We start from the raw sequence: 13586 nt of genomic DNA, 5'->3' as shown, positions 1-13586 counted from the left end.
TGGGTGGCTACAGGCTAGAAATGAATATTGCTTCTTGGGCGGAGGGGCTTCCTTAGGCCATCACCGTTTGCGGGACTATCTCTCAAACCCTCCCTTGAGGCCACAAAATAGATTCCGCCCCACCCCTCGACGTTCCCCGCCCCGGTGCTGGATGTATCCTGTCAAGAGACCTGAGCCCGACACGTTGAGCTAAACACCTTCATTGGCTTTGCGTGTTTGTTTCTTTCTGCGATGGAGTCTTGCTCTGTCGCCCAGGCTGGAGTGCAGTGGCGTGACCTCGGCTCACTGCACCCTCTGCCTCCTGGGTTCAAGTGATTCTCCTGCCTCAGCGCCACCAGGCCCGGCTCATTTTTTTATTTTTAGTAGGCACGGGGTTTCACCCTGTCTCATTGGTTTTTACTGGAGATTCTAGATTCGAGCCACAGCTAATGCCGTGCCACAGAAAGACTTCTTTTTTCTTTTTTTTTTTTTTTGAAAGCGCAACGTATCTGCTGTATTTGAGTGGCTTCGTATATCATTGTAGTTGTGTTATAGATGAAGAAAAGGTATTAAACCCCGTGCTGATGATAGTGAAAGCGAAAACGAAGGAAAGGCTACCTATTTTGTAGTTAAAATATAGTGGCTCAGAATTCAGAGCTACCTAAATACGTCAGCATTTACACTCTTCCTAGGAAAAGCTTGCCGATCTGAATATTCCTCCTTTAAAGACGATTTTTGATAGGGTGAAGTTTTTTAAGAATGCGACTCCTGCAAAATAGCTGAACAGACAATACGCATTGACAGAAAACAACACGAGGATCCCCCGGACTTGGGAAAAAAATCAAAAACAACACAAGTCTCATGAAGAACTGAGTTCTTAAAATATGACGGAGAACATAGCTATCGGAAGAGAAGGCGGTATCGGCAAGTTGATTGTTACGTTGGTCAGCAATAGCTAGCACTATGTTTTTGGCCACCTTTCAGGCCATGTAACTACTACAGCAAAATGAGACAGAATCCGTTAAACAACATATTCACAAATCAAAAAATGTTTTAGTAATAGAATGCTTCAGATTTAGAAGCAAATCAAATGATACAACTCCACTGCTGTAATACTTAACCCCAAAGATAACCGTATCTGACAAAAAAAAACTACCACAGAGTTATGACTTCAGAATTATAGTTTCTCCTGGTATTTATTTATGTTTTTTTTTTTTTTTTTTTTTTTTTTTTAATTTTTTTTTTTTTCCTTCAGACGGCCTCTCGCTCTGTCGCCCAGGCTGGAGTGCAATGGGGTGATCTCGGCTCACTGCCGCCTCCACCTCCCGGGTTCAAGCGATTCTCCTGCCTCAGCCTCCCGCGTAGCTGGGACTACAGGCGCCCTCCACCACGGCCACCTAAGTTTTATACTCTTAATACGGACAGGGTTCCACCACGTTGGCCAGGATGGTCTCGATCTCTTGACCTTGTGACCCGCCCGCCTCGGCCTCCGAAAGTGCCGGGATGGCGGCAGGCGTGAGCCACCACGTCCGGCCTTCTCTTGATGTGTAAACTATTTCTTTTCTTTTCTTTCTTTTTTTTTTTTTTTTTTTTTTGAGACGGAGTCTCGCTCTGTCGCCCGGGCTGGAGTGCAGTGGCGCGATCTCGGCTCACTGCAAGCTCCGCCTCCCGGGTTCACGCCATTCTCCTGCCTCAGCCTCCCGAGTAGCTGGGACTACAGGCGCCCGCCAACACGCCCGGCTAATTTTCTGTATTTTTAGTAGAGACGGGGTTTCACCGTGTTAGCCAGGATGGTCTCGATCTCCTGACCTCGTGATCCGCCCGCCTGGGCCTCCCGAAGTGCTGGGATGACAGGCTTGAGCCACCGCGCCCGGCCACCTGATGTGTAAACTATGAAGTCAGTCCAGAAAAATACAACCAATGTCAACGGCACGTATGGTGTTGAGGCAGAAGTAGGACCAAACGTTTTCGTATCTTATTCGGTTGATAACAATATGACCTAGGCAGTAATTTCCGATGTGTCTACTGATACGCAAGTACAAAACAGTAAAACGGAGATACTGCTAAATAAAAGGGTACACTGACTTCTTAATAGTAACTCCATCAACTGGAACACTGTCAAAAAGCAGCAACCAGTGAATCGTTGCAATATTTTTTTCTATTATCCGATAAGTGGATTATGCTGTTCCTTTCCAATTTCCCAAGCACTTTTTGTCCCCATCACCATTTCGGTGTTCAAAGAAAAAGTAACACATCCAGTCACAAAACTAAAGAAACACACACACAAACGAAAGACAACTACAGTATCTGCAAAAGTTTGGTAGAAGACTGCAACTGTTGAGTATAAGGATCTGGTATTCCATTATCGGGAGTTAATTTAAGAGTTTGTTAAAGACATACATTTCGTAAGAGAGCATTTCAGTTAGACGTTATTGACCAGTATGTACCATCCCTAGGTATCTGTAACCAAATTCATGGCAATAAAGAGCTATCTAACGAGAAAAATCAGCGAGCACCGGCACCGTCGATAAGAGCTTGTCTTTACACTTCATTGCCGCTTACCATGCGTTACAATGTCTAGGATGGACTCTGATAGCATTTCGAAAACAAGCTAATGCTTTGTCCCATTCTACAGTGAAGACAAACTCCCGCCCTAATGCAGTAGAGGCCTAAGCATGATTTGGATCCACTTCGATAGCTCTCTGGAAGAATTTAATTGCCATATCGTGTCCCCGTTGCAAGCGGAAACAGTTCCCTGCGGCACGCCAGGCCTCTGGCTGGCGAATTTTTATCCACGTCTGTCAAGTCTTTTGACAGAACTCAAAGAGCAACATCTTTTTGAGGATGCCAGAGTGTTGCGGAGCAGAGCTCCATGCCTTCGACCCTGTAATTCTCCATCCTTCTAACCTCTGAGAAGATTCTTTCAGCTTGCGTGGACTCTGAAAGCTCAAAATAGGCCCTTCCGATGTGGCACAGTACCCTACCGGCATCGTGGTGGGGAGAAGGTGGATGGCTCCAAATATCGACAGCTTGTGTGCAGTGGTGAGAACACAAAGCTACATAACCTTTCCCCCTTTCACGAAGAAGGCTCATCAAGCCTTCGGCTGCTGCTTTTCGTAGATTAAAAGCCTGAATCTGAGGTGTGATTGCGGATATTTTCCCTTCTGAAATGATGGAAGAGTCCAATTTTGTCATTTCCAGGCTGCCATCGATGTGAGGTCGAGTTACTCCTCCTTCGTTAGTTTTACTTTTTGTTTTTCTGTTTGGGATTTCAGGTGGACACTTCATTTTTAACTTTTTTCCTATTCTCCTTGGTTGTGGAGCTGTCACTAGTCAAGAGTCATGGATTTCTTCGAGGCAGTGCATTTAGGGGAGATGCCACAGTGGGGCTCGATACCTGAGGTGATGCCCTTGTTTGTGGACCAGAACTTTGTGTGTTTGCAAGAATTGGAGTTACCTCTCGGCTATGTCCACTCTGTGAGAAGACAGACTGTGCTCCAGTTCGGCCGATTCTGGCAACAGGCTTTTTTGAAGGGGCTCCGGTGGATGGCACGTCAGTGACAGGAGGTGTCTAATACTAGTGTAGTTTTGTAAATAGGATCCATCCATCTCCCGGACTTGGGGTTTCTAATGGCAAAATCCCAACACTTGGAGTTAATGGACTAACAGCTGCTGGTCGTCCTGATAAACTTCGACCAGCTTTTGGCTTCTTTTGAACCTGCGTAGATAATATGGAAGTTCCTGTTCCCAGTGGGACGGTATCAGGTGAAATGACAGCTGAATCAATGGAAGACACTGGGGAATCTGTATTCAAGGAGTACTTTGAATTGGAAGATTCTCAATTCAATCTGTTTAATTCAATTGTGTCCTGGGGTGTTTCCGTAAGAAGGGTCTCAGGCTGTCTGTGACATAAACTATGACGAGGTACTTGTGTGGTGCAACGGTTGGGCAGACCGTTGCTAAAGTTCTGTAAAGATGTGAATTTAAACGTTTGGTCAGGATCCGGCTTTTCACCTATTTCACAGAATGATTCAAAGGGATACCAGAAGAAAGGCTTGAAACGAAGGCCCTTTGGGTAACACTCCGATGCTTTGGCAAGCGGATCTGTCTTGCGATATACGTGTCCCAACGATGAGAGAGTAAAGCAAGCCGAATCACCAAACTCAATAACATATGAGTAACGATATCATCATGGCTTTTCTGTTTATTAAACACCCCACCGGATAAGATTCGTTCGCCTTCTGCAAGCTTGCTGAGATCAAGACGACATTTTGCAAGCAGGTATTTGCATTGAGGTGTAGCACAACTGTGTCCTTTCAAGAGTCTATATGCTTTGTAGGCCTTTCCTGAGCGGTAAGAACAGGTCTCCAGTAAAAACGAGGCTTCCTCTGAGTGTACTTCTGCATAAAGGCGTTCTGCGAGGAAAACCGCATCTCGGTAAGCATAGCGGTTTAGTGCTTGCCATATAGCTGCCCGGACGGGTTCCTGCAGCACCGTCATCCTCCGGGCTCAGGCCCACTTCCTTTCTGCAGTGCCTGAGGCACACCCCCCCGCCCCCTCCCCCCGTAGCGGCTCCTGGGCCTGCCGGCCCCGGCTCATTTAAAGTCACCAGCGACAGTTACCAGGGGATGGGGGAGGCCGAGCAAGAAATGACTTCTTTATCCTGCGGACTCCGGAGAGCCCGGCCCCTTGTGACCCATTGTAAACCGAGAGTCACCTCACGTTTGGAAACACGGGGTTTCCATGTTTCCGCTCCCAAGTTCGGTGGAGGGATGTGGCATGTAGGACGAAGGACTCTCTTCCTTCTGATTCGGTCTGCACAGTGGGGCCTAGGGCTGGGGCTCTCTCTGTGCGGACGGCGGACTCCCTCTACCTTGGGTTCCATCGGGCCCCACCCTGGAACACGGGCCTTGGCAGATTCTGGCCCTTCCTGGCCCTCAAGTCGCTGTCAGAAACCCCATCTCCGGCTCGGATGCCCCGAATGGCTGTGGCTCGCACCGCTCTGGAAACATTGGAAATCTCTCCTCTACGCGTGGCCACCTAAAACCACAGGAGCTCGGGACACACGTGCTTTCGGAAGAGAATGCTGAGAGTCTCTTGCCGACTCTCTCTTGACTTGAGTCCTTCATGGGTGTGTGGTTAAGACGTAGTGAGACAAGACGTATTAACTCGGGCCGGGTGCTGGTGGCTCACGCCTGCAACCCCAGCACTTTGGGAGGCCGAGGCCGTAGGATCCCTTGAGGAATCGCCTAACCCTGGGCAGGTTGAGGCTGCAGCCAGTGAGCCATAATGAATGGTGTCACTGCACTCCAGTCTGGGCGAAAGACAGTGAGGCCCTGTCACAGGCAGGCAGGCAGGCAGGCAGGCAGGCAGGCAGGCAGGCAGGCAGACAACAGCTGTATTATGTTCTTCTCAGGGTAGGAAGCAAAAATAACAGAACACAGCACTTAATTTTTTGGGGGGCGGGGGAAGGAGTTTCACTCTTGGTGCCCACGCCGGAGTGCAATGGCACCATCTCGGCTCGCCGCAACCTCCACCTCCCGTGTTCAAGTGACTCTCCTGCCTCAGCCTCCTGAGTAGCTGGGATTACAGGCATGGGCCACCACACCCGGCTGATTTTGTATTGTTAGTAGAGACGGCATTTCTCCATGTGGGTCAGGCTGGTCTCGAACTGACGACCCCAGTTGATCTGCCCGCCTCGGCCTCCCAAATTGCTGGGATGACAGGCGTGAGCCATCGCGCCCGGCCGGCTACATTTTTTTTTTTTTTTTTTTAGTTTTCAATTTTAATCCATGTATTTACTGACATTTATTTATTTATTTATTTATTTATTTATTTGTTTGTTTGTTTGTTTCTTTTCGAGACAGACTCTCGCTCTGTTGCCCAGGCTGGAGTGCAGCGGCGCGATCTCGGCTCACTGCAAGCTCTGCCTCCCGGGTTCACGACCTTCTGCCCCAGCCTCCCAAGTAGCTGGGACTACAGGCGCCCGCCACCGCGCCTGACTAACTTTTTGTATTTTGAGTAGAGACGGGGTTTCACTGCGGTAGCCACGATGGTCTCGATCTCCTGACCCCGTGATCCGTCCGTCTGGGCCTCCTAAAGTGCTGGGATGACAGGCGTGAGCCACCGCCCCCGGCCTATTTATCTATTTATTAACTTGGAGTCCAAGTTATGAAACCAGTTAGTTTTTGTGTTTTTTTTTAGGGACGAGGTTTCGCCACGTTGCCAAAGGCTTGGATCGAGGGATCCACCTGCCCTTGGCCTCCCAAAACTGCGGGGATGACAGGCGTGGACCTACCGCGCCCGGCTTCCCCACCTCCCCCCCGCCCCCACCCGCTTGTCTTCCCGCCGACAGTTTCACGGCAGAGTGCTTGGCTGGTGTGCTTAAATTCATTCTAAATAGAAATTTAGGACGTCACCTTCTGGCCTCACGGACTCTGAGCTGAGGAGTCCCCTGGTCTGTCTACCACAGGACCGTACACGTCAGGAGGACAAAAATCGTTTAAAATAAGTAATTTTGTGTTACAGACATACACGGATATACCAAAAACGCAGAAACCAGTCTTTTAGAAATGGCCTCAGTCCCGGTGTCTGTGCCAGTGATTCTTTTCGATTTGGACCTTGAGGGAGAGAATTCCCAGTCGGTCTCTGGTCTCTGGACGGAAGTTCCAGATGATCCGATGGGTGGGGGCTCAGGCTGCCTCCCCCCAGAGTCCCTGGTCGAGTAGTTGTGGGGATCGCCTGGGAGGGCGCGGTGACCCACTGTGCTGTGGGGGCCTCCATCCTTCCCCCTCCCCCATCCCCCTCCAGGCGATCCCAATTCATTCCGGGCTGACACTCTCATTGGTAGACGTCGGGCATCACCTAGCGGCCACTGTTACTCTGAAAAGGGAGGCCTCACAGAGGAAGGAATCTCAGGCCGCCTGCGCACAGCCTGGGGCAACTGTGTCTTCTCCACCGCCCCCACCCTCATCTCCAACTTCCTCCCTCCCTTGTTGCCAAGGGAAGCGCCACTTCGACGACTGGGTCTGATGGACGTTTGGTCAGGCCAAAACAAACAAACAAAGAAAATAACATAAAACTAAATAAATAAAATAAGTCAACACCATACAGTACGGTACGGTACGGTACGGTACGGTACGGTACGGTACGGTACGGTACGATACGATACGATACAATACAATACAATACAATACAATACAATACAATACGATACAATACAATAGGCCGGGCACGGCGGCTCATGCCTGTAATCCCATCACTTTGGGAGACAGAGCTGGGCGCGTCACCTGAGGTCGGGAGTTGGAGACAAGCCTGAAAAACATGGAGAAATCCCGTCTCAATTGAAAATACAAAATTAGCCCGGCGTGGTGCCACATGCCTGTAATCCCAGCTGCTAGGAAGGCCGAGGCAGGAGAATTGCTTGAACCCGGGAGGCGGAGGTTGCGGTGAGCCGAGATCGCGCCATTGCACTCCGGTCTGAGCAACAACAGCGAAACTACGTCTCCGAAAAATAAAATAAAATAAATAAACCTATAAATAAAAATCCATCAAGAAAATAAAAATAAAATAAAATAGAATAAAATAAATAAATAGGCCCTGTGCCGTGGCTCAAGCCTGTCATCCCAGCACTTCGGGAGGCCGAGGCCGGTGGATCACGAGGCGGTCAGACCAGCAGGGCCAGTATGGTGAAACCCGGTCTCTACTCAAAATACACAAAATTAGCCGGGCGCGGTGCTGTACGTCTGTAATCCCGGCTACTCGGGAGGCCGAGCTGAGGCAGGAGAATCGCTTGAACCTGGAAGGCGGAGGTTGCAGTGAGCCGAGATCGCGCCACTGCACCCCAGCCTGGCCGACAGAGCGAGACTCCGTCTCAAAACAATAAAAAGAAAAATGAAATGAAACAAAATAATTAAAAAGTGAGTTTCCGGGAGAAGAGGAAAAAAAGAAAACGAGCCCACAGTGACATACACATACGCCTCTCGCCTTTCGAGGCATCAAACACGTTACGAATGATGCGTGATTTTTTTGGTAACTGAATCTTTTTTTATTATCATGAGTTATATTTCTGAGACGGAGTCTCGGAGGACCGCCCTCCCTCCGTCCCACTCCCTGGTTGCCCAGACAATCTCAGAGACAGACCCTGGCTGGGCCAGATGGTTCTTCTCTTTGATCCTTTGTTTCCTTGTCTTTCTTCGTGTCTTTAACCCGCGTGGACTCTTCTGTTCGGGTTTTACAGACGGCAGCCCCACTTTAGGCCTTGTTAGTGGTGACTTTCCTGATTCTCCCCAGATGTAGTGAAAGCAGGTAGATTTGCCTTGCCTTTTCTTCTTTCTTTCTTTCTTTCTTTCTTTCTTTCTTTCTTTCTTTCGTTCTTTCTTTCGTTCTTTCTTTCTTCTTTCTTTATTTCTTGTTTCATTTTTTCCTTTAGTTTTTTTTGGAGACGGAGTTTCACTCTCGTTGCCCAGGCTGGAGTGCAATGGCGCCATCTCGGCTCACCGCAACCTCCGCAACCCAGGTTCAAGCGATTCTCCTACCTCAGCCTCCCGAGTAGCTGGGATTACAGGCCTGCACCACCACGCCCGGCTAATTTTGTAGTTTTAGTAGAGACGGGGTTTCTCCATGTTGCGGCTGGACTCAAACTCCTGACCTCAGGTGATCCTAGCACCTCGGCCTCCCAAAGTGTGGGGATTACAGGTGTGAGCCACCGTGCCTGGCCTCTTTCCTTCTCTTTCTTTCTTTCTTTCTTTCTTTCTTTCTTTCTTTCTTTCCTTCCTTCCTTCTTTCTTTCTTTCTTTCTTTCTTTCTTTCTTTCTTTCTTTCTTTCATTCTTTCTTCTTTCTTTCCTTTCTTTCTTTCTTTCTTTCTTTCTTTCTTTCTTTCTCTCTCTCTCTCTCTTTCTTTCCTTCTTTCTTTCCTTTCTTTCTTTCTTTCTCTCTCTCTCTCTCTTTCTTTCCTTCTTTCTTTCCTTTCTTTCTTTCTTTCTTTCTTTCTTTCTTTCTTTCTTTCTCTCTCTCTCTCTCTCTCTCTTTCTTTCTTCTTTCTTTCTTTCTTTCTTTCTTTCATCTTCTTTTTCTTTATTTTTTTTGACACAGAGTTTCACCCTTGTTGCCCAGGCTAGAGATCTCGGCTCACCGCAACCTCTGTCTCCCAGGTTCAAGCGACTCTCCTGCCTCCCTAGTAGCTGGGATTACAGGCATGTGCCACCATGCCCGGCTAATTTTGTATTCTTTGTAGAGATGGTGTTTCTTTACGTTGGTCAGGCTGGTCTCAAACTCCCAACCTCAGGTGATCCGCCTGCCTTGGCCTCCCAAAGTGCTGGGATTACCGGCGTGAGCCACCGTGCCTAGCCTCTTTCTTTCTTTCTTTCTTTCTTTCTTTCTTTCTTTCTTTCTTTCTCTTTCTTCTTTCTTTCTTGTTTCATTTTTTTCGTTTTTTTTTTTTTTTTTTGGAGACGGAGTTTCACTCTTGTTGCCCAGGCTAGAGATGTCGGATCACCGCAACCTCTGCCTCGCAGGTTCAAGCGACTCTCCTGCCTCCCTAGTAGCTGGGATTACAGGCGTGTGCCACCATGCCCGGCTAATTTTGTATTCTTTGTAGAGACGGTGTTTCTTCACGTTGGTCAGGCTGGTCTCAGACTCCCAACCTCCGGTGATCCGCCTGCCTTGGCCTCCCAAAGTGCTGGGATTACCGGCGTGAGCCACCGTGCCTAGCCTCTTTCTTTCTTTCTTTTCTTTCTTTCTTTCTTTCTTTCTTTCTTTCTTTCTCTCTTTCTCTCTTTCTCTCTTTCTCTCTTTCTCTTTCTTTCTTTCTTTCTTTCTTTCACTCTTTCTCTCTGTTTCTTTTTTCTTTCTCTCTTTCTTTCTTCCTTTCTTTTTCTTTCTTCTGTTTCGTCTTTTTGAGACAGTTTCACTCTTGTTTCACCGGCTGGAGTGCAATGGCGTGATCTTGTCTCACCGCACCATCCGCCTCCCGGGTTCCGGCGATTTTCCTGCCTCAGCCTCCTGAGTAGCTGGGGTTACAGGGATGCACCCCCACGCCTGGCTGAAGTTTTGTATTTTTAGCAGAGACGGGGTTTCACCGTGTCGGTCAGGCTGGTCTCCAACTCCCGACCTCAGGTGATGCGCCCACCTCGGCCTCTCAAAATGCTGGGATGACGGGCGTGAGCCACCGCGCCGGCCTATTGACTTCTCGTAGGGTAGGTCTTTTTTTCCATTTCTATGTATGTACGTACGTTTACAGATGTAGACGTTTTTATACTTTTATATATAAACGTGAGTGCTTGTGTTGATGGGTCTATGTATATACAGATGCTTACGTGGATGTGTAAGTCAACATATTTGTATACGATAAATACACATACCTGTTCTATACAGATACGGGTGCTTCTACGTAAATAAGTAAATATCGATATATAAGCAGTTACATAGAAACACATACATTTGTTTCTGTATAAAGAATGTTATATATGCACGTTTATAAATAGATAAACGTGTTTGTGACTGTTTGTCTCCGTGTTCTTTCCTGCTCTCTTTCTCTCCTTTATGCTTTTCTTCCTTCCTTTCTTCCTTTCTCTCCTTCCTTACGTTTTTCTTCCTTCTTCCTTCCTTTCCCTCTTTCTGTTCTTTTTTCTTTCGTGCTTTATGTGTGTTTCCTTCCCTGTCTTTGCTTCTTTTGTCCTTCCTCTCTGTTTGTGTTTCCCTTCTTGCCTTCGTGTCTTTCCTCGTTCTTTCTCTCTTTTTTCATGTTTCTTTCCTTTCTATCTCTCTTTGTAAAATGGAATGTTTAAGAAGTTTTGTTTCTTCGTCTCCGTTTTTTAAATGGTCTCTGTGTTCTCCATTTTCTTCCTCCCTCCCCGCTCCCTTCCCTCCCTCCTTTCCTTTCACCGTCTGTCTCTTTTCTGCGTTCCCTCCCTGCCTCCCTCCCTCCCTCTTTCTCTTCCTCTGTCTGCCTTTGTGTGGGCTCTCGAAGAGCCTACGCATTCTGCGTCTCCCTGTGTCCTCAACGACCCGCGACCGAGTCCTCGTTTGTCCTGTCTCTCTCCCTCCCTCCCTCCCTCCCTCCCTCCGAGATGCATCTCCAAACACCCAGACGCCGTGAGTTGTCTTCTGACTCTGTCGCGGTCGATGCGGAGACGCGCTTTGGGGACGGTTTCTGTGGAGATGGGGGAGAGGGGCTGCGTTTTCGGCCCCGGGAAGAGCTTCTCGACTCACGGTTTCGGTTTTGCGGTCCACGGGCCGCCCTGCCGACCGGATCGCTCTCGCTGACGTTGGCGACGGTTGTCGGGCTCCATCTGGCGGCCGCTTTTATACCGTCCTCTGGGCTTCCGGAGCTGCGGTGGCAGCTGCCGAAGGAGGGGACCGTCCCTGCTGTGAGCGAGGCAGAGCTCCGGAAAGCCCGCGGTCGTCAGCCGGGCTGGCCCGGTGGCGCCAGAGCGGTGGCGCGTCGCCTGTGACTCAGAGCTCGGGCGTGCAGGTTTATGTGGGGGAGAGGCTGTCGCTGCGCTTCTGAGCCCGAGCCGGGTGTGGGGACTGCCCGGGCCGGTCGACCAGCACGCCGCGGCTCCCGAGGCCCGAGCCGCGACCCGCGGGGACCGGCCGCGCGTGGCCCGGGAGCCTGGGGACGCCATTTGCCGGGCCCGCGCGCGTCCTGGCCGTCTGAGGCGGCGGTCGAATTTGTTTCCGCGTCCCCGTGGGGGAGCCGGGGACCGTCCTGCCCCCGTCCCTCGGGTGCCGGGGAGCGGTCCCTCTGCCAAGTCATCTTTTCTGGCGAGTCCCCGTGAGGAGTCGGGGAGCGCTCCCTGAGCGCGCGTGCGGCCCCGAGAGGTCACGCCCGGCCGGCCTTCGGTCCCCCGCGTGTCCCGGTCGTACGAGGGGCCGGCCGAAAATGCTTCCGGGTCTCGCTCCGGAGATGCGGGCCGGCCCCTGCGTGTGGCACGGGTGGCCGGGAGGGCGTCCCTGGCCCGGGGCTGCTCCCGCGTGTGTCCTGGGGTAGACCAGAGGGTCCGGGGTGCTCCGTGTCTGGCTGCGATGGTGGCGTTTTTGGGGACAGATGTCCGTGTCGTGGGTCCCCTGGGCCGGCGGCGGTGTCGGTGACTCGCCCTCCTGCCCCCGGGGCAGGTATATCTCTCACTGCGAGTCGGCATTTTGGGCCACCGGGTTATTGCTGACACGCTGTCCTCTGGCGACCTGTCGCTGGAGAGGTTGGGCCTCTGGATGCGTGCGGGGCTCTGGCCTACCGGTGACCCGGCTAGCCGGCCCTGCTCCTGCTTGAGCCGCCTGCTGGGGCCCGTGAGCCTGCTGCTCTCTCGTGCATCCGAGCGCCCCGACTCCCGCCCCCCGGTGCCGGCCCGGGTCCGGGTCTCTGACCCCCCGCCTGGGGGCGGCGGGGAAGGCGGCGAGGGCTACCCTGCCCCCGTGCGCTCCCCGCTGCGGGCACCCGGGGCGGCCGTGACAACCCCACCCCGTTGGCTCCGTGCCGCGCGTGTCAGGCGTCCTCGTTTCCGCTGGGTTGTCCGCCGCCCCTCCCCCCCAGAGCGGGGAACGGCCGGGCTGATCGGCTCGCTGGCTGGCCGGCTGGCCGCCTCCCGCTCCTTGGGGGGGGGCTCCTCGTGATCGATGTGGTGGCGTCATGCTCTCCCGGGCAGGGTCCGAGCCGCGACGGGCGAGGGGCGGACGTTCGTGGCGAATGGGACCGTTCTTCTCGCTCCGCCCGCGGGGGCCCCTCGTCTCTCCTCCCCGCCTGCGGGTGGTGCGCTGGGGAAGGCGAGGGGCGCGGAACCCGGCCCGACCTCGCTGTCCCGTCCCTGCCTTCCGCCACGCGGCGTGGGTCGGCGGGGTCCTCTGACGCGGCGGGCACCCCTCGCTCTCGCCTCCTGTGGTTGTCGACTCGCGGGCGGCCCCCCTCCGCGGCGGTGGGGTGCCGTCCCGCCGGCCCGTCGTGCTGCCCTCTTGGGGGTCGCGCGAGCGTGGGCTCCGCCTGGGCCTTTGCGGTGCTTCTGGAGCGCTCCGGGTTGTCCCTCAGGTGCCCGAGGCCGAGCGGTGGTGTGTCTTTCCCGCCCCCGGCGCCCCCTCTTCCGGTCGCCGCCGCGGCGTCCGCGCGTGGGTCCTGAGGGAGCTCGTCGGTGTCGGGGGGTCGAGGCGGTGGAGTGAGACGCGCCCCTCCCACGCGGGGAAGGGCGCCGCGTGTTCCGGCGAGCGCACGTGTCCCGTGCTTCCCCCCTGGCGGGTGCGCGCGGGGCCCGTGTGAGCGATCGCGGTGGGCTCTCGGGCCGGTGACGCGTGCGCCGGCCGGCCGCCGAGGGGCTGCCGTCCCGCCTCTGACCGGCCGTGTGTGGGTTGACTTCGGAGGCGCTTCGCCTCGGAAGGAAGGAGGCCGGTGGAGGTGGGAAGGGGGGCGGGGCCTCGGGGGGTTGCGCGCATGCGCACCAGCCGGGTCTCTCCCCCCCCCCCCCCGCCCTGACCGCGAACGCTCGAGGTTGCCGCACGCGGCTGTGCGTTTCCTCCTACCGCAGGCCCCTCCCTCCCATCCCCGGGCGTCCCCGAGCGCCTCCGCGGGCCCGACGAGGGGCGACTGGCGGGTGGGGAGAGTGACCCGCCCTCGGTGAG

At 52.9% G+C, this 13586-nt stretch overlaps 1 pseudogene; it reads right to left on the bottom strand.

Annotated features, from left to right (window-relative positions):
- Positions 1-2320: 2320 nt before the first annotated feature.
- On the bottom strand, positions 2321-6318 carry LOC134735453 (cell division cycle protein 27 homolog; annotated as a pseudogene).
- Positions 6319-13586: the final 7268 nt, after the last annotated feature.

The sequence above is a fragment of the Symphalangus syndactylus genome, chromosome 21 (assembly GCF_028878055.3).
Source record: "Symphalangus syndactylus isolate Jambi chromosome 21, NHGRI_mSymSyn1-v2.1_pri, whole genome shotgun sequence".
Lineage (NCBI taxonomy): Eukaryota > Metazoa > Chordata > Mammalia > Primates > Hylobatidae > Symphalangus > Symphalangus syndactylus.
This window is presented reverse-complemented; position numbering and strand designations above follow the sequence as displayed.